This window comes from Branchiostoma lanceolatum, chromosome 15 (genome assembly GCF_035083965.1).
Source record: "Branchiostoma lanceolatum isolate klBraLanc5 chromosome 15, klBraLanc5.hap2, whole genome shotgun sequence".
Classification (NCBI taxonomy): Eukaryota; Metazoa; Chordata; class Leptocardii; order Amphioxiformes; family Branchiostomatidae; genus Branchiostoma; species Branchiostoma lanceolatum.
This window is the reverse complement of record NC_089736.1, coordinates 6732480-6753408: the sequence shown is the minus strand read 5'-3', so window position 1 is coordinate 6753408 and position 20929 is coordinate 6732480. Positions and strand designations below refer to the sequence as shown.

The 20929-nt window shown below is 40.8% G+C and overlaps 1 long non-coding RNA gene across 1 annotated transcript; it reads right to left on the bottom strand.

Moving 5' to 3' along the window:
- Window positions 1-5467: 5467 nt before the first annotated feature.
- LOC136421155 (uncharacterized) lies at window positions 5468-6404 on the bottom strand. The gene is made up of 2 exons (XR_010753375.1): window positions 6316-6404; window positions 5468-5712 (listed from the first exon to the last, which is right to left on the bottom strand). It is a non-coding gene; the product is annotated as an uncharacterized lncRNA (long non-coding RNA).
- Between the last annotated feature and the right edge of the window lie 14525 nt (window positions 6405-20929).

The following is a 20929-nucleotide window of genomic DNA, read 5'->3' as shown; positions in this document are numbered from 1 at the left end:
AATTTGGGGAGGATTGTGTCTTTTGTGCATCATTATATCGCTTCGCTTGGCAAAATTTTGCATTTCCACCCAAACCCCCAAAAAACATGAAAATGTAGGCTTGAGCAGAATTCTGGCAGCTTCTAAGACTTAAATCCTGGGGGCTCTAAGTACCTGTGTAAAGTAGTTTCTTTAAATCACTATGCGTGGCAAGATTGTACATATACTTAAATGAAATTAAACAGGGACCTCAAGTCGACCCCCCCCCCCCCCCCCCATGCAGATCCTTCTAAAAAGCACCATAGAGAGTTGCAGTTTTAGTAAATTTTCTATATTTCGTAACACTTTAATTTAGGTAGATGAAGTTGACAACTTTTTCTTCTTATAACGTTCAGGAAGCAAAGGCTCCGGGAACCACACAGGCCCTCTTCCTCCAATCATGTCCATCTTCAGTTGGCTTTCTCCCCACTTTCTCTCGCAATTTTCTCAAAGACCTGATGCTTGGAAAAGAGATAAGCAATGTAAGAAATTTAATTAGCTTGATAAATTTTGAGTCAGTGTATAGTCTGAGAAATGATGGCTGTAGTTTTGTTTGGCTGATTTCTTTTGTCGAGTAGACTTTAACTGTTTTTGTAGCAATACCAACCTCCTGTTGAAAAGTTTAGGCTCGTCTCATGTTGATCTAGTAGAGTTTGACAGTGCTGTATTACGCTGGCAGACTTTATTTGATGAGCTTGAGGGTAGTTCTGGTATTTTGAGCAGGAGATTGGAATTGTTACAAGAAGTTTGATCTGGAGAAAACACAATCCCTCTCTACTTCTTTGTGGGCCTGGAGGAGGAACCTGTCCCAACTTCAATGACTCTGCAAAGTTGACAACCAAATGTTTTTACTCTAGCACAGGTTTACTCCTCCAGGCTATTCCTGTTGAATAGATAGTTGTTATTTTACTGGTCAATGTGCTTCCATACACCTGCAAATATTTCCCCCTATTTGCATTTGAGAACAGAAATTTTAATTGGATTAACTTTTTGGAGCCAATTTAGATAGTGCATGGTTCAGTGTCCTAATTTGCATAAATTTGCATATTCGGGTCTCTCCTGATTTGCATACACAGTACTCTTTGCTATTCTTGGGACATTCACCATGTACACTGTGTTCCACCCACTTGTCACCGCCATCTGCTTAGAATAGATGCGTCATGTATTGCTGTATCAAGTTTACTCATTCACTAAGTGTCTTCGTCCCTTCTCCTGATCAGTCTGTGCAAATGTTCTCCCGAGGAATGTCTTTTCTGGAAGACATTGGGGCGTCGAAACCCCAGTACACAAGCACATTGACTGACAGGAAAAGGAACAAAGACACTTAGTGAATGAGTAAACTTGATACAGCAATACATGACGCATCTATTCTAAGCAGATGGCGGTGACAAGTGGGTGGAACACAGTGTACATGGTGAATGTCCCAAGAATAGCAAAGAGTACTGTGTATGCAAATCAGGAGAGACCCGAATATGCAAATTTATGCAAATTAGGACACTGAACCATGCACTATCTAAATTGGCTCCAAAAAGTTAATCCAATTAAAATTTCTGTTCTCAAATGCAAATACGGGAGATCTTGGCAGGTGCTTTGAACACCAGCACCAAAGAGAGGAATTGTGTTATCAAACTTGGTATCAATTATATCTTAACATTTGAAGCAGAAAGCAACTCATGACGTTTTTATGTTGTTGACCATGTAAAAAAGGATGTTTAGATAAAGAAGTCTTTCATGACACGTAATTCTTAAAGGAAACTTATTTCATACTAAATAGACCCCCAGAGTGAAGTTCTCAACTGTATTGATATTACATCAATTCTTCTTCAAAATCCGGGACGCGCCAAAATGCATCTAGGAAGGAGGGCTTATTCCCTTCTGATCACCTTAGAATTTTGGCATGGCTATGGTAGTCGCAAATTAGGTGAGAACTTGACGTTGGGGTATATTTAGCACAGCATAGTAAGTTTTCAAACCAAACCTTTTAGTTTCCTTTAAAAACTAATTATGACAGTGCATGCACCCACAATTTAATGACCAGGGCTGGCGCAGGAACACATACGGTTCGTAAACTTGTATCATTGACTTTTGATCATACTACAGTGCATATACAACTCTTACAACAATTGAGATATGCAAAAAAAATATTCTGCATGGCATATTTCAAAACTAAAATTCGATGAAATGGCCAAATATGCATCAGGCTAATAAATGTTTCGCTCATATTTACATGTCGAAAAGTTTCAACAATACAAAAGTTATATGGCGGCAACACAAGCTATTCCATGAGGTCTTGCATTCTTATGAGGCGAGGAGTGTAACAGAGGGTCCCATAACTTCAAACGTAAATTTATGAGTTTGACATTGCATTGCACCAGAGTCGCCTGACATAAAAGGGTGAAGACGTTCGAAGCGACAGTTATTGTTATTTTAGATAAGTTTAATCGTGACATAAACTAACCAAGGCTCACAATTTTGTGTGTGTTTTGTACAGCTTAATGCCAAGTTTGAGTGCCGTTTGTTGAATTTGGCTATTGCTTTTACACTGTGAATTGATAGCAGTACCTTTCTAGTACGTCCTGTGAATTTTTGAATAGTGGTTACAGTAACTGTAGTATCTTACAGTAAAGTTGCAAATTTGGAAGATTGATTTGATCATTCACATTCGAATCATGGATTGACAAGTATGTGAAGGAGGGCCACCATTTTGTTGGGCGACATACTAATGATTGAAAAACGGTGATGATATAAAGTTCACAATCGCTGTATAAACAGTACAAACTTACTACCTAAAACGCAACGCCTCATGATATAGCTTGTGCAGATGAACATATGTGCTTTTTTTTCTTGTTGACGCTTTTCGCTATTTGAAATATGCCATGCAGAATATCGACATATCATATGTTTTCATTTAGCTTTTAGTAGTGTGTGGTCATGACAGGTTGGACTGAGTACTATTTTTTGGTCAACTTGCATATCTCATTGTAGTACAGTACAGGCTTTGGGAATGCATCAAAGTCATGCAGAATTTTGTAAAAGGTACCCAGGGATTTTACAAGAGACTGCGGGACTACTAATTGTGTCTCATAGCCAATTTTATGGTAAGAGACTGTTTATAATCAGGCACTGTTAAATGGAGTCTACCATCGTTCCCAAACAGTTTTGACTTATTTCTTTGCAATTCTTAAGTTTACAAAATCTGCTTTTAAGGTCTCACGTTAAGAGTTAGGTGCATATCCCGAAGCCTGTACTGTACAATGCAGTATAGTATGAATAATATCAAGTAAATGATACAGTACATGCATTCTGTATAATTTTTACCAAACTGTTTTCCTGCGTCATCAAATTGTGGATGCTAGTGCTGTCATATATAATTATTTTCTAAATTGCCAACATTTGGAAGACAGACTTGATATCTTAAATTACTGAATTTTCATTTTCACATGTCAACAACATCAAAACCATGAATTGCTATCTGTACCGGGCAAAACGTCCATAAATCCAAAAATGTATACATTTTTGTATATAATCCAAAATGTATTTCTGTTTCGCTGATTCTTTAACTCAAATCCTCTCTTTCAAAGTCATCACACACATGCAGCTTACCTGTAGTACATTTCACTTTTAAATTACAGAAAGCACAACAGTGTCTTTTCCATTTTCTGTAAAACAATGGGACACAATGCCAATAATCATCATGTACCCAAAATATTTTCCCTGAAATCCTCTTCATCACTCATAAAATTGTTGAGAGAAATAAAGTGAAAAACACACAAATTGATGATTCACGTGATCAATACCTTGGGTTGATGTAAATCATATACATTTGTTTATTCTTGAGAAGCTCAAATCTCCATGCATGCCCTTTTTCATTGAGGTCATGTCAGAGAAGAGGTAATGGTAAGACAAAATATAACAGAGATATAGCTCAAATCTCCATGCATGCCCTTTTTCATTGAGGACAGTACATGTCAGAGAAGAGGTAAGGGTAAGACAAAATATAACAGATTTATTTATTCTTGAGAAGCTCAAATCTCCATGCATGCCCTTTTTCATTGAGGACATGTCAGAGAAGAGGTAAGAGTAAGACAAAATATAACAGAGATATTAACTACAAATGATCTTTATTGCACTTCACCTACCCTTCATGTATATTAGACTACAAGAGAAAGACAAGATCTTTAAGGAAGTTTGACTGTTTAATGATCATCTCAGCCAATAATGAATTATTCTATAAATTTTCTTAAACTGAGTAAAAAGGAGGTTTGCACTGATCTATCATTATACAAGTACAAGAACTGATTACTTACAAGTAATGCTCTGGAATTATACTACCAATTCAATAGTAACTCTGTGGTATATCAGTAGTTTTGGTACAGTGCTTGTACAGTGCTCTTCATATAGCTTCTAAGTGAACAGGTTGGAACTTTGGACTAAGTCTTGTGGCTTTTATCTCCTAACTAATTTCTTACTAATCAAATTTTCATAATCGCAAAGATGTTGTATCACTGCCAAACATGTTCGCAAGTTTTTAACGTTTTATATCTGTCATTCTTTTGCATCACTGCTACTTACTAATTTCCAACAATAGTTGCATTACACTTAGATTCATCCTTAATATTTTGTTGCTTTGATACTAATTTGATGATGAACATTTTGTTTCTTTTGCCATAGACAATTTTCATTTCAGAAAAAAAAAGTAAAATAAGGTGAAGTGTAATGTAATGAAGAGGATATCAGGGAAAACAGTCGGATTGCAAATGATATACCCCATTGCCATACAGAATGAAACAACAAGTGCTCTCTTCAAGGGAAATGTACTTTGTTCTCCACCATATCAGCAATAAAACATTAGTCACAACCTTAATCTAGGGATTAGTATAAGAAATGTAAATTCTTTCAGAAATGACAACAATCAGATGGGAGGGCTAGTTTTAACAATCATGTTTGGAACTAAAATTCTGAGGATCGCAGACATGCCCTTTTCCAACATTTTTCATTGTCATTTTTAGGGATCTGCATGCATTGGGAGATCCTGAATACGCTTTGCGCTGGGTCCCAAAAGACGGCCACGTATTTCGTTTTACTACTACTACTTAGAGATCATGCCGGCTAAATGCTTAGCACATATTGCACAAATTAAATGTTAAATGAAATGCCCCGGCTTCGAGTTTCGCAAAGTCTAAACGGCTGATTACGCTTTGCGGCATGCAGATCCCTATTTTGAAAGAATTCTAAAAGTACAAGCCAACTCACAGTCACAGTCCGATGTTCTCTTGTCTTGTAGATAGCTGCATGACAGGTCCTCCTGGAATAAGGACAGGAACACAGGACAGCTGACAGGTCCCACGGGAACACAGCCAAGTCCTCCAGGAATATCGACAGGCACACAGGATAGCCGACAGGTCCGGTATGGTCAGGCATGCAGTATCAGAGTTCTCATAACCTTGGATGTAAAAAAAAAACATATTCAGAAAAATCACATGCCAAATTAACATACACCAACAATATTCACATAACATACATTTCATAATGTCTATTACATTTGTTACATTTCTAAAACCTGCTTTGAGTTGGGAAAAATAGCACATCATATGAAGAGACCACAGCCAAACTCCCCATCTTCCTTCACTGCTCTGCTGATCAAAGTCTGCTTCTTCCTCTCAACAGGTTACAGTCTGGTCTCTGGGGTCTCATCTTTAAGAAAGACAAACAAAAGTCAGGGTTTGACAGCAGCAGTTGGCCTTTGTTATCTACAATGTCATGCTGGATTTATATTCATCCTGACTTTTCTTCAGCTGGTCTGCCTGTTACCAACTACAAAAGATTGAATTTCAGATAAAATACGTTTTTAGAAATTCCTAAACTAAGCATAAGCAGCCAGGATTGATCATGATTTGTGCCTCAGAAGAAAGTCAATCAAACTACAAAATCTTATTGACAATGTTGACATGGTGTCTATATGAAAGTGGTATTGGGTAGATTTATATACAATTGCAATCTGCAATACACTTTCTTAATGTCAAGGTGCAGTTAAAACAACACAAACTTAAAGTTACTTGATGTTAGAAAGGAGGATATGATCACGATGTTCCATGCATTGCACCCTTCAAGTTAGACAAAGTGTATACAACCTTAGCACTGTACAAGAAATTCTTTGTTTTGAAAGTGTCACAGACTGAATAAAAGTTCTGCATGGGAACTGTACATCTCTGGGTTTCTTACTGAAGTGTGAATGTAGAGTGAAGATGTCTGTTGCCTGAGCATTAGTCCATCTCATATACATTCAAACAATCTTACCTTTAGCAATGTTTAGACTTTGGTGTTCATGAGTCTAGGTCTGGTCCGAACAGGAATCAAAGCTCAGGTCCTCCAGATGCACAGCTATCCATGTATGAAAACAATAAACAGTTTAGGGGCAACATGTGATTAGGAAAGGTCATTGTATTAATAATAACTTATACAAGTTGGACCAAAAACATTTAACGGAATATAGAAATAGTTATTTTACAAGACGTTACTAGTACTTGTTTCCATGTTCATATTTCACAATGAATCAAGGATAAGAAATTTGACTATTGTGAAACAGTCAAGCTTACCTGTGGAAACTAGTCCGCTCCCTCGATGTCTCCAAGCAACACAGACGGCATTCCAAGTCCTCATCTGGTCCGGACAGCAGTCACAGCTCACTCAGACACTCTGGACACACATACGAATATAAAACTGTTAATTCAGTCAGTGACTTTAGCACATTGTACCAGCCACTCGGAGACAATGTCCTACGTGCAAACACACTGTTGAAGATGTATGTCCCACGTATATTGAAGAAAAACACTTATGAATGCTATCACCCGCAATGCAAATATAACACTACCATCTAAGACAAGCTCTGAGACTTTTGATTTACTTTTGTCATGTCCAGAGGCAATTTCCTTGTAAATAGGCCAGTATTTATCTACGTCTTTTCTAAAAAGAAATCGAATCATCTCTGATGCAAACAATTGATGTAAACTAGTAGTTTCCTGTGTATCATGTAATACATGTTCCATATACGTATATTGTGTTACTCTTATTGGATACCGTAGTGTTTAGTCTTAAGTTATGTAGAACACTGCTCAGACATGTACTGAAGGGTTGCAGTCATTTGGACGGTGACCTAAAGCCGGCGGCCCTGTGTACGAGGGAGCTTCAGGTGTGAGCCTTAAGTCAAACCTCAGCACATTAAAAGAACCCAACACACCTATCGAGAAGAGTAGGGGTGACCCGGTGCACTTGGCTAAAACGCAAACTGTAGCGAAGCCACATTGCACTACAGTAACTAGTAATAGCAACTTGAAAAAGCATTACACTTCATCTCAATTGAGAATGACAGCTTTACCTTTTTTCACAACTTGAAAAAAATCAGAGCTGTCCTTAGTGCTGAATTACCTGTGTTGCCTTCCATTGCCTGGTATAAGAAATACGACCTACACACTAGACCAGTTACTGCAGGGAGACTATTTCAACCTCCATTTGAATCAGTAAAATTACAAATACTTACCCAAAGAGTAAAAAAGTCCAAAGGGCAACAATAGTCTTTAATAATATCTACTCGGACTTGAGGAGCACTCAATAGCAGTGACCTGAATAAAAGACTATCCTGTCCAAAAGCAAGTGGAGAATGAAGTTTTATTCAGAGATTGCAAATTCTAAGATCAACTCAAGATTTTGTAACATTATCAAATGTCTTGTGGGTAATATGCCAAAGGTGACTGCCCCTGAAACGAAACAGAACTCCTGTGGATATGCATTTCGCATGGTCCATACCAGCTGTGTATAAGCTAGTTCGGGGTTGCTACTACGCATGTGCAGTGTCAAAGGTAAAGGCCCCCGCGACGTAAACAACATCTGTCTAGGCGTTGTTATGCAAATCGAGACGATGTCGAGACGAGCACTGTTTACAAGCCTGGGACCTTCACCTTTGACACTGCACATGCGTAGTAGCAACCCCGAACTAGCTTACACAGATGTAGCCTGAATTCAATCAAGCCTCTTGTGACCGCTCGCGGCCCTGTAACCACCTCGCAACCCAAGGGGAGGGGAGAGAAACCCCCGGACAGCTGGAGTTTGCGTTATACAGACTAACACAGATGTGGTACCTTCATCTTTGACCTGGGAAATCGCACTCAGCGGCAGTCTTAATCGTGAACCTCCTTATTGCTTGACTGTGCTGTTGAGTACACCTTTACTATTGCATGATAGCCCTATCATAGTAAAGCTCAAATTGGTTTCACTTAGTCTTATACATTTTAGAGTTTAATTCTAAATACTGCTTAACAATGGAACTGATATTTGAAATTGAGATAATTGCTGGAAAACCTTGAAAAATATTGCTTCTGATTGTGTCAGTCTCGGTCAAAGGGCCTTGGGAAAGTGTGTGTGGTGCCGGTAAAATAAGGAGGTTCACGATCAGACTGAACAGGTAAAAGGCCAAGGTCTCCGATTTGTAAACATAGCTGAATGTTAGCAGCACAAAAAATTTCAAGCCCAAAAGAACAGTTGCAAATTCTTTCACGTCAAAGGTAAACAGTGGAATACAAAATAAAGCACAACAACTGGAGCTGTGACTTGTTGTTCTAGTTACCACTTGAAGATGTACGGAAGCCTTATAAGTTATATAAGGAGGTTCACAATTAAGGTTGTGTATATGCAGGTCATATGCAGGTATAAGAAACACAGCTGGTCCGGACCATACTTTAAACGTGTTCTGTGTCTGTCTGAGGGGCATTTACATTTGACATATCAAGCACAATGCACATAATTGTGAAACTCAAGACCTGATTTAAATGGGGCAAATAATTTTGAATGTTACCAGGTTACCAGTACAAAATAAAACATTTAGTTGCCTAGAATACAGGTGCTAAATTCTTCATGTCAAAATTAAACCATGGAATACAAAATAAAGCACAAATACTGGAGCTGTAACTTATCATTTTAATCAAAATATTCCACCCTTTGTGGAAGCCTTGTTTACGTGACATTTTTGGCGGGAACATTGAATGGATTTAATTATGCAGACGTGCGGCACATTTCAACTGCAGTAAAAGTGAGTTAATGTACAGTCTAAAAGCGCCCCTAGGCGGTTCAAATAATAAGTGCACCGCTTAAAATGGCCTGAGTAATAGTAAAAAAAAAACACTTGCAAACCCGTTTGTTTCCTTACGGAAACTATCCCATTATTTTCTCAATGCCACTCGACACAGCTGCAGAGGATATACACTCAGTGTTTTCCGAAAACAACTCAACAAGTGACAAGATATGCAAGAAAACAGCACACATAACAAATGGAGTACAAACCGGTTTGAAACTTGGACACGAATGCGTAGTATTTACGAAACACGAATCAGTTTGCACAGAATATGCGAGACTTATTGTTGTATGCTTGTTGGAAATACATTCAGCGGAATAATTTGTTGCCTTACCTTATAACAACGAGTCTTCCAACGCCACGATGTCCTTCCGACATGGCAGACATTTTCCTTTCTTGCCCAACTTTCACTCGGTCAGGAAATGCGCAGTTTTCCCCTCAAACATCAAAAAAAGGCACAAAACCACCGCAGAAATATTCCAAATGTTCACTGTAGACGTTAAAATGGATATTTTGCGGACGAAAAGCCGAAAATTTACGCCAAAAGGTGGACGAAAATCCCGCACAACAGAAGGACGCCATGCCGCACAATTGAAGGCTGCCATGCGGTAGCGCAACACAGCTGCACCGCACCTGGCTGAACGGGCCGTACTTATAATTATATGTAAATTTTACACCGGGGTACATAATTTGATAATTTCTCCTCTTGTTGATTGGCCAGCACTGCCGATTTTGACCAAAGCAAATTGAAAAAGAATTTCACTAAAAAAAAACGCTAACAAAATTTGATGAAAACGGAGAAAACCGACAACAAACCTAACAGTCAAGTCTTCTGGTCAGGGGTCACATGTATAAGTGGTATGAATTCAAACTGCAGGAGAAGAAGGGAGTTAATGTACGGTCTAAAAGCGCCCCTAGGCGGTTCAAATACTAAGTGCACTTAAAATTGGTGTCACACCTGAGAAATATAGCGACCGGTATTTGATTGGTATATGTACATGTTGATTACGGCATCAAATACATGGAGACCCCGTAACGTTCTGAGGAAGTCGTAAAATTTGCTAGTAACTATAACGTTAACTGTCCAGAACGGAAAGTTAGGAAAAGAGAGATGCACTGCAACCAAGATGCCATAGCAAACACGTTCATTTACATGGTTACATTACTCCAACGTAGCGCTAAGAATCACATAAACCAAAGACAGTGTGTCTAACCCTCTCTTAGCTTCAAATAAGGGAGTGAAGGAAAGTCAATTGGATTTTAGATCGACAGTCGGTTATACTGTGCAGCGCGCGCCGTAGCAGGATAACCAGGGTATAACAAGACTTCAACTTTGACATTTACTATTTCGGGGTCAATAATAAAGGTCACACTATATCCTGGTTACCCAGATTAAAACACAGTACAGCGGACTGTCGATGTAAAACATCAATGGACTCTCTTGCAATCGATAACCCTTTTTACACATAAAAGAGTGTTTGGTGCAATGTGTTTGGTTTGCCAGTTAGGGGCACTGTAACTGTGTTTAAATAACGGGTTTGATTTGCTAAGAACCATGGTTGAAGTACCTCAGTCCTATGATAGCCTGACAAATCGCGCTCCTAGTCAGCCAGTCCTGTGACCGCCATTCTTGGGGTGGGGGTCAGTAACCTCCGGCCGAGAGCTTGTGTAAATACAGGCTAAGTCCTACGCGGGATATTCGTTCACCTGTGCCTACCAAGACGTCAGCAGATCATAATATTTGCAGTGGTAATTATTAATCAATACGTTAATTCATATTCTGTCAGCCACCTACTTTTTGTCTGCCACCATGTCGCCGTGACATTACCAAGTAGTGGTACATCTGGAGGACCATACAGCAGCGCACCATGCGGTTGCTAAACAAAGTGCAACACTGAACTCTTGAGAACATGTAATGCAGTTTATTTTCAAAATTCTGTGATGTCGCTTAATTTCACTGGGATGGGCTTTATTTACAATAGTCACAAGACTATCAAAAACAATGTTCAGTACTACTCAACACCCAAAACGGACGTGGCGCGCGTTAATCAGATAGTGCACGTCATTGGTCAAACACCATCCACACACCATCCACACACAGGTATACTGCCCTGTCCTTGGTGCTGAACACCTTCCTCGCATAGCCAAACATTCCTGTTTCTGGTGTTTAACACCATCCACACATAGCTGAACATGCCTGTCCCTGGTGCTGAACTCAATCTACACATAGCCAAACCTCCTTGTCCCTGAAAGTCTTTAAGACTTGAGATATTGCGAGCGTCTTTAAGACGTCTTGAGATGTTGATAATGTCTTTAAGATGTCTTGAGATGTTGATAATGTCTCTAAGATGTCTTGAGGTGTTGATAATGTCTTTAAGATGTCTTGAGTCAAATCACAGAAATACACCTTGAAACACACCCTAGAATCAACACCCACACAATATGAATAAAAATCATCTTGCAATATGCTGTCTGCGTAAACAATCTTCCTGGGAAAAATCGAAACACCGTGGATTAATTTATTTTCGTGGGGACTTAATTTCACGATAGAAATGAAGGTTATCACGGTGTTTTGAGGTCGCAGCTGAAACAAATCTATTGTACAAATCGTTGTATATATTGGGCACAAATTTTTGAGGTGATCATGAATTTGCGATGCCCTCTGTATGAAAAATAAACCTCTGCAAACATATCAAGATTTACAGTATCTTTTGTACATTTGCAAAACAGCTCCCTATTGGTACGTACAATCGTAGTGCCACAGCAATCGAACCAATGAATGTCCTTGATACATAGCTGTAGACTTGATAAGAATGAATAAATGTTTCTATAGATTAAATCAATGTTTTGCCGTGACACCAGCCAAGACGTCAACAGTTTTTAATCTACTTACTAGTCTACCTAGGAACATTATATGATGTCCTTGGTCTACCACACCTCACCCTGCAGTGCTGACTGGAGATATTTCTCCTGAGTTTTGACTGAAACAGCTGGATCCACTTCAAGAGACCAAGCAGTTTTCAAGACTTCCTTTAACAGTAAGTACGTCTTACTAGAAGACAGAACGTACAATGTTGTACCGTAGTAGCGTGCGTAGCCCAGCGTTATGCGTCCTGACTCTGGAACTAGAAGCCATGAGGTCGATTCCGGCATGCAAGCTACCGAAAAGGGTTGCAGTCCTTAGGACAATACGTTAAGCCGTGTCCACTGTTCATTGTGCTTGTCGAAAAGAGCTGGGGGGGGGGGGATTTCCTCAGTACAAAGAACCCGTAAGCTGTCTTCTCTGCCACGATCAGTGGAAGATTAGCTCTTTAATGAGCTAAACTGGATCAGTTTTATTTTCACTTTCACTTTTTATATATCATATCCAATGTTGTTTAGTAATAACTCATCAATAACAAGTCTTAAGGGGAATCATTGATAACCCAAGCTTAAGTACAAAAAAGTTTTTTCTGAACTTAAGAAAGCTCAAATCAGTTTGATATGCAAGCCATTATGAAAAGCTGTCCATGAAGAAATCTTTCAACTTGTAAGAATACAATCCAAAAATAATTTGACTAGAAAATTCAAAAGAATGAGACGGCCACCAAATGAAAAATACCCCCAAACAGGACTACTATGCAATATTTCTACTAGCCTGGACTTGAACCAGAGAAGACTTAACTCGAACATCGTCTTGAAAACAAAGAGGATAATATTTGTAAATTCCAACACACTGTCTGAAAAGTGAAATCAGTTATTTGTAGTTTTGTCATTTTAATCTTTAGCCTTTTAATCTTTGTCCCTTATTGTATTCAAAAATGTTCAAGAACCTACATAATTGGATTGGGCGATCCGACCTGTGGTTGGTCTGGTACCTCGACTCAGAATACTGAAAACACCGCTTTGTGTTCTGTATGGTGTTCTCTCTTTGCTCCTAAAATGGCTGGACCAGCTTTCAGGTTTGGACCGGGAAGCTACCAAGAGAAATCCTGTTCGAGTACAAGGTCTCAGCCCCCCCCCCCCCATTTTTAGGTGCATGTTTATCTTTAAAACATATCTATAAAACTCATCTTGCAATATGCTGTCTGCGTGAACAATATTTTCCTGGTAAAAATCAAAATACAGAAACAACAACGCAAACATTTTGTTTTGTCTCCCACGCAGATTTGTGCTATGATCTAGTAACGTGGCGCATTGGGGGTGATACTGTAAGTTCATTTATTTTTGTTGGGATGTGATTTCGCGGTAGGAGGGGAATTGTTACTCGCTTTCGCAGTAGAATACAAAACACATATTCATATTCACAGTTATGATTTCATGGGAAGAAGTCACGCCGAAAACCGAAAGGAAAACCACCACGAATATTTCAAGATTTACAGTATCGCCTTGGTTCTCAGACCTTTAATATAAATCAAGCAAGAGACCGTGAGGCCACAACAATTTAATTTGTTGGTTCTCGGAATTGCCATTCTCTCATTGGTTGAAGTTTTAGTTGTGGTGGACAGTCGGGATCGGTCTGTTTAGCTTTGCAGCTTCTATGGAAACCCAAATAACACCCTCCACAGTACCATACCTACAACTACAGGACTACCGTGACATCTACTCACTGGTAAAATACATTCATAGCATCGAAAGATCTAGATTTTATCTGTTTTTAACATTATCTTCATCATAGGTTCTGTAATGAATCATAGAAGTCTTTATGCAGCAATTTGTCATAACCAGATCCCAGCATATCTGTTGTTACGATGATGTCCGGAACAAGAAAGACAGAGGAGGATACATTTTCCGCCACAGGTAAGTCACACACACCGGGGGCAGGGGTGCTCAGTGCATGGTATATGTTATATCTGGAGACTGTGTGGACATAGGATCTTTGAACAGAAAAAAAGTGTTATATGGGGGCATTGCGGGGAAGGTGCAATAGCGTAGTTGGTAGAGTGTGCACCTTGTACACGGTAGGTCGTGAGTTCAACCCTGGCCGGGTCATGCCAAAGACTTTAAAAATGGTACATACTGCTTTCTCTGCTTAGCACTCAGTATTTGTGAAAGAGTATGGTAGTTAAACACACACATCACTACCAGCGGATCAGCCCCCTTCATCGTATTTTGTGCTCACAGTTATTGAAAATGCTAGACAATGTATTTGGCATGAATTGACAGATTGGTTGGTTGGTTGGTTGGTTGGTGCAACTTGATTGTTTTATTGATTGGTACATAAAGACTTCGTGATGTAAACATAACATTTCATGTTTTACAGCAGATTCAACAGAAACTGCAAGTCTGCAAGATCCTGTACTTGAACCAGCTACAGATGACAACAATCCAATATATTCTACAAATGACGAGAAGCCAGACACACAAACATCAAAACACGAAGAAATAGACGCCATGTATAAAGGAAACATTGCAAATCCTAAAAATACCTCCGCCCTTGAGGCGTCACCAAAAACAATTTTGCCACTATACGGTAGCGGATCTCCAACTACTGGACAAGACATGTTGTCAGTAGAGGCCACGTACATAGCTGGCAATGAACTTGAACGCATATTAAGCAGTTGTGCCAGTCGGCCTGATGACAAGACAAGCGATCATCATGCAGAAAATAACGATATCCCCACTCCAGAGGCCACTGATGTATGCAATCTTGCATGTACTAAGAACGGAGCTGAAGACCCGAGTGGCTTGTATAATTTCCCTGGGACAAATGAAGAAGCAACAGCTATAGCTGAAGAAAACAATTTGTATGCAGGAAAAGAACCTAAAGCCAAACAAACAGACAGAACTGAATGCTCGAGCGCCTTGTACAGTTTCACTGGGACAAATGAAGAAGTGCATTTTAAAGCTACAACTGAAGAAAACAACTTGTATGCAGAAAAAGAACCTAAAGCCAAACAAGCAGACAGTACTGAAGACTCGAGCGCCTTGTACACTTTCACTGGGACAAATGAAGAAGTGCATTTTAAAGCTACAACTGAAGAAAACAACTTGTATGCAGAAAAAGAACCTAAAGCCAAACAAGCAGACAGTACTGAAGACTCGAGCGCCTTGTACACTTTCACTGGGACAAATGAAGAAGTACATTTTAAAGCTACAACTGAAGATAACAACTTGTATGCAGAAAAAGAACCTAAAGCCAAACAAGCAGACAGTATTGAAGACTCGAGCGCCTTGTACACTTTCTCTGAGACAAATGAAGAAGTGCATTTTAAAGCTACAGCTGAAGAAAACAAGTTGTATGCAGAAAAAGAACCTAAAACCAAACAAGCGGTCAGTACTGTACGTTTTTACACCAATGAAAACACTATTGCCACAAAGAATGATGCCTACCATGAAACCAAGCATCATGGCGTCTTTGACGATACTGAGTATTTAAAACCATGCGCTGTGGCAAACATGTATGAGAATGGCGCGGAAGCAAATCTGGAAAATATAAGCGGTGACGCCATAGTACATGAGCTTCATGGTCCTCTGGAGGCAAATGAACGTCAACACAAACCGATAAATAGAGGAAACAATCGTCAACATGCTTTAAATGGTAAGGCAACGTAACATTGTTTTGTTTTACAATTTTTTGCAGTGTTACTAGTGCTTTCACCCTCGGTATGCTAAAGAACCTGTTTGGCACTAGATTTTCATTGGTTAAGGGTTTAGGCAACAGGGAGAATATTAAGGTTCGCTTACCGTAGTTTGTGGTGTCATGCTGGGGTGTTTGGCCCAGAAGCCAGAGGTCCTGGGTTCGAATCCCCTGACCTGCCACCGATGTTGTGCCCTTGAGAAATGCCTTTTACACGTCTTTCCTCACTCCACCCATGTGTAAAAATAGGTACCTGACTTCGGTTGGGGAGGTAAAAGGCGGTGGAAAAAGAGGGTTGAGCTCCGCCTTCCAATACCGTGCCCTAGCTAGACACAGTGGAGAACAACCCTCTGCCCTACGGCCTCAAAAAGGCTATAGGACTACCTTTATCTGAGATCACCGTTTTTCTCTTTGTAAACCCGTTTTGGAGACATGCTATTCTCGTGATGTTTATTGTTCACCTTCGTGTGGGACTATTGTCATGTATTGATTCATACATAAGACCCCTTCAAAATATGTTTCATAGACTGAAAGGCACTTTAAGAAAACAGCTACTGGTAAAATTTGCCAGTGGTGCATGTAGCCTAAATTTATCAGTTACCTGCAGAAATGCAGAAAAATGTCTATTAGACTTGTTTAATTGTTGCGTGGGACCACAATTAGTATCAATTTCTGTTGAAGATCTCTGTGTCACCTTTAGTTTAGATGATTTGAATTTGTCCTATGGCCGCACATGGGACAATTGTCGTACAGAGGTGGCGATCTTTTCTCAACAATTGCAAGCCCCTTGCAATTCAGCCCTTGGCTGCGAAGAAAGACAATAATCATGACATTTGAATTGTTTTGAACAGGGCGTTCTGCAATCCTTCACTGGCCCACTCTCACGATGGTCTGCCTTGCCCTGATAGGGGTGACGACTATGGCAATCATCCTTGCACTGTACCCCAACAAGCAGGATGAGGGCATCCAAATGGTAAATGCTTCATATCTCTTGTAGACAGAGAATATATTGAACATAAACTAAAGCTGACTGAAATATGATATGCAGCGTAGCTCGATCCCTGACATTCTACGGTGAAGACGACTACCATATTGAAAATATGCAACTGCAAAAATGACAGACAGACCAAAAGCCATTACATCCCTGTGAACTAGTAGGATCTTCCATTGACCCCATGACCTGTAATGTCTGTCGGTTGACACCACAAGGTAATGCTGGCAACGAACTTTACTTTTTGTAACTCTGGCAACTATGACCTTCACTTCCTGTCACTGCCGTAAACTTGAGACTAGTATATGAAAAATACATAATGCAAAAACACAAACAAACACACTGAAAACAATACCCCCATTAAATGAATCATGGAAACGAGGATAAAACTTTAGGTCCCCTTTCCACATGATTGGACACTGTTATAGGGAACAGTTCAGTGACCAAAGGATGTACAAAGTTGTCAAGTTTGTGTTGTTGTTGTTGCTGCTGCTTTCGTTTTCCAGTTTAGCACGGATGCCAACTCACCCATCTTTGGGAGCACTAACTGCACGGATCCACCTACATCTGAGAGCACAAACGGTAACAACCCATCGACCATTTGGAGCACTGACGGTAACCACCCACCGACCCTTTGGAGCACTGACGGTACCCACCCACCGAAGCTTGGGAGCAGTGATAGTTCTAACTCACCCATCCTTCAAGGGAGCAACTCAGGTATCTAAATTCAAAGCATTGTTATTCAACGATGTGTCTTCGTAAGCTTTACACCTATCCGATCATGGTCCCTATGACTTAAATATGTTCCGCTTGAAATTCAATGCAGTCACCCTACATTGCACCTTCGCAAAGAGGGTCTGCGGGAAGTGGTCCCGACAGACCTTTACGCTGAATTCAGAAGTATGCCCTTGACGTATTACGCTAAAATTCGCACGATTAGATCACGGTTTTAATTGGTTCCCGGGTCCCGCGTTGATTTTAAGTCCGAGTTAAGATGATTCGGCGTCCCGGCCGGGGGCTATTCAGGGTGTCCCACGGGGCTACGCATACGTAGGGGTCACGCCTGAAAGTGCGAAACAGCCAAGTTCCCGCCGGGGCCCGTTTTCCATTTGGGACCTAAGCATAACGGAAAATAGCATGCAGACCCACAACGTTTATCAATAATAACTATTTTTAAACATTTCATCGGAACCAGAAAATTGCGGGATGGGATTTGGGGGATCCTACCGTGGAAAAATCTCTGTGACCGCCACAGGCAGGACGTGTCAACGCTGGGACAGTCAGACGCCGCATGTGCATGACAGGACACCGGCCAGGTACCCTTCAGCTGGATTGGAACAGAACTACTGCCGGAATCCAGACCGCTGGACCAGACTTTGGTGCTACACCACGGATCCCAGCAAGAGATGGGATGTGTGTGACGCACCATGCTGTGGTAAGGACTGATTCTGTAACGTCCAAAACAAGACGTGATGTTTGTTATGTTTGTAATTTCGCTTTGAATCATATCCTTTCATTTAGATCTACTGCTACTGCTCCTCGACATTTCAATGTAGCTAGCATCGTATACTGGTGCGCCCACTTGCGTCCTCCCGTAGATTGTATAGATTAATGCTACCAACGCTTAACGATATTTCGTGGCCCTTGTTGTGCAGTGAAAGCGTACATCATGCCAGCTCCCTACGGTCAGCGACCAAAGACCGACGAAATGGCGGGAGCCATGGGCCACATCACGGTTAACTGGACATCGCACACGTGAGTGTATGGTTAGCACTTCCCTCTACTTCACAGATGAACCTGACATGAATGTGTTTATCAGTGCCGTGAACTTGACCTTCGCCAAGAAGTTTGTAGCTGTTGGCAACCCCCGTCCCGGTCCAATGTGACTGATTAACGTAGAGATCAACTTTGAAAGCTATCGAAAAGCGATAGCAATCATCTAACTCTTCGTGATCAGTAACTGTGTTATTTTACATTATTTGATTCAGAATTTTGAAAAGATAGTGATTTTGATGAAAAAATACATATATGCATGCAAATGACTTTTTTTCGCATCTTTATTTTAAAGGTATTGTATGTACTTTGAAATCATCTCCAACTCGGTTGCCTGCCGTCTCCACTACTCCGCACGCTGGACGCGGACTATCCGGGCCGGTGCTAACGTGTGCGTGGAGGGTCAGCCGCACGCCATGGACAGGAAGATGCGCTGCATCGGGGACCGTGGGCCGAACACCGACAGATGGTGGGAGGCGGCGGACACCGTCGGGTGCCAAGGGACCTGGAAGAAGCTCTCCCGGCGAGAAAACTGCTCCTGCCGCGGTTACCGTGGAGACCGCTTCATCTTTGACAAACGCCGTTCCTCATAAAACAACTAAACATCAATGGCGTCCAAATAAGATCAATGGTGTAACGTGTAGCGATTTGAATGAAAGTACTATTAAGTATAAAGTTCAGTTCATTTTCGGTAAACTGACCAATAATTGTAGCAGTACTGTTGAACTCCATACACGTTCCTGGTGATGGATGACTATTATAAGTCTTGGTGTTCAGTACCAAGGACAGGTATGTTTACCAGTGTGTGGATGGTGTTCAGTACCAAGGACAGGCATGTTTGTGAGTGTGTGGATGGTGTTCAGTACCAAGGACAGGCATGTTTGCCTGTGTCTGGATGGTGTTCAGTACCAAGAACAGGTATGTTTGCCTGTGTGTGGATGGTGTTCAGTACCAAGGACAGATATGTTTGCCTGTGTGTGGATGGTGTTCAGTATCAAGGACAGGTATATTTGCCAGTGTGTGGATGGTGTTCAGCACCAAGAACAGGCATGTTTGTCAGTGTGTGGATGGTGTTCAGTACCAAGGACAGGTATGTTTGCCTGTGTGTGGATGGTGTTCAGCACCAAGGACAGGCATGTTTGTCAGTGTGTGGATGGTGTTCAGTACCAAGGTCTGGTATATTTGCCAGTGTGTGGATGGTGTTCAGCACCAAGGACAGGCATGTTTGTCAGTGTGTGGATGGTGTTCAGTACCAAGGGCAGGCATGTTTGTCAGTGTGTGGATGGTGTTCAGTACCAAGGACAGGCATGTTTGCCAGTGTGTGGATGGTGTTCAGTACCACGGACAGGCATGTTTGTCAGTGTGTGGATGGTGTTCAGTACCAAGGACTGGTATATTTGCCAGTGTGTGGATGGTTTCAGTACCAAGGGCAGGCATGTTTGTCAGTGTGTGGATGGTGTTCAGCACGAAGAACAATTCGGTTTGATTGCAAGTGAATGAAATTCGACACCAGCACGAAGAAAAAGCATATTGAATTCAAAGATATTTGCTTTCACACATGTATTGATAAACATGTATTTCATTGATCGTTCAAATGCTTACTTTCTATGATAGTTTCCACTTATACGGTCATTCAATGCGTATCGGGTGCTCTGCAAACAATTCAAAAATACATATACAAATACAGCAAGAAAGACTAATCAAACACTTAAACTACACATGTTACTATTCATGTCTTATACATGTGATTGTGACAAAAATGCATGAAATTCAATCAACCACATTGGTAAAAATAACAGTAGGTATTTACGTCTTATTTACAGTGATTTAAACAAAACGACGTCGTCAAGCTGTACAATACATAATGCTAGTCCACTGACCTAACGTGACTTGTCATTTCATCTTAAGTCTACCTTAACAACCCCCCCCCCCATGTTCACAAGGATGATAAATGTCTATAGTGAAAACTTTCTCTTGCCCAAGCGGCGTCGTATTGACGAAACGGTTATGCTATTTGGGCCAGAATCCAGAGGTCCTGGGTTCGAATCCTTTGAAATGCCACCGATGTTGTTGCCACTGGAAAGGCACTTAACGCGACTTTCTTCACTCCACCCAGGTGTGAAAATGGATACCTGACTTCGGTTGGGGAGGTAAAAGGCGGAGAGGGCTGGGCTCCACCTTCCAATACCGTGTCCTAGACACAGTAGATAACAACCCACTGCTCATACAGCCTAAAAAAAATACCTTTACTTTTACTTTCTCTTCTGATCTATTTTTGGTATGTTACATGAGCAGACATGGCAAGAGACACGTTGAACATGCGAACAAAGTGTAGACTGATAAAGACAAGATTTGATTGCACAGAGAGCGGAGGCGTTTTCTCATCAGCGAGTCAGCATGGGAAGCCATCGCGACAATCAGCTGTACGTACTGTCCTTGATACGCCACGCTATGTCTCCGTTTG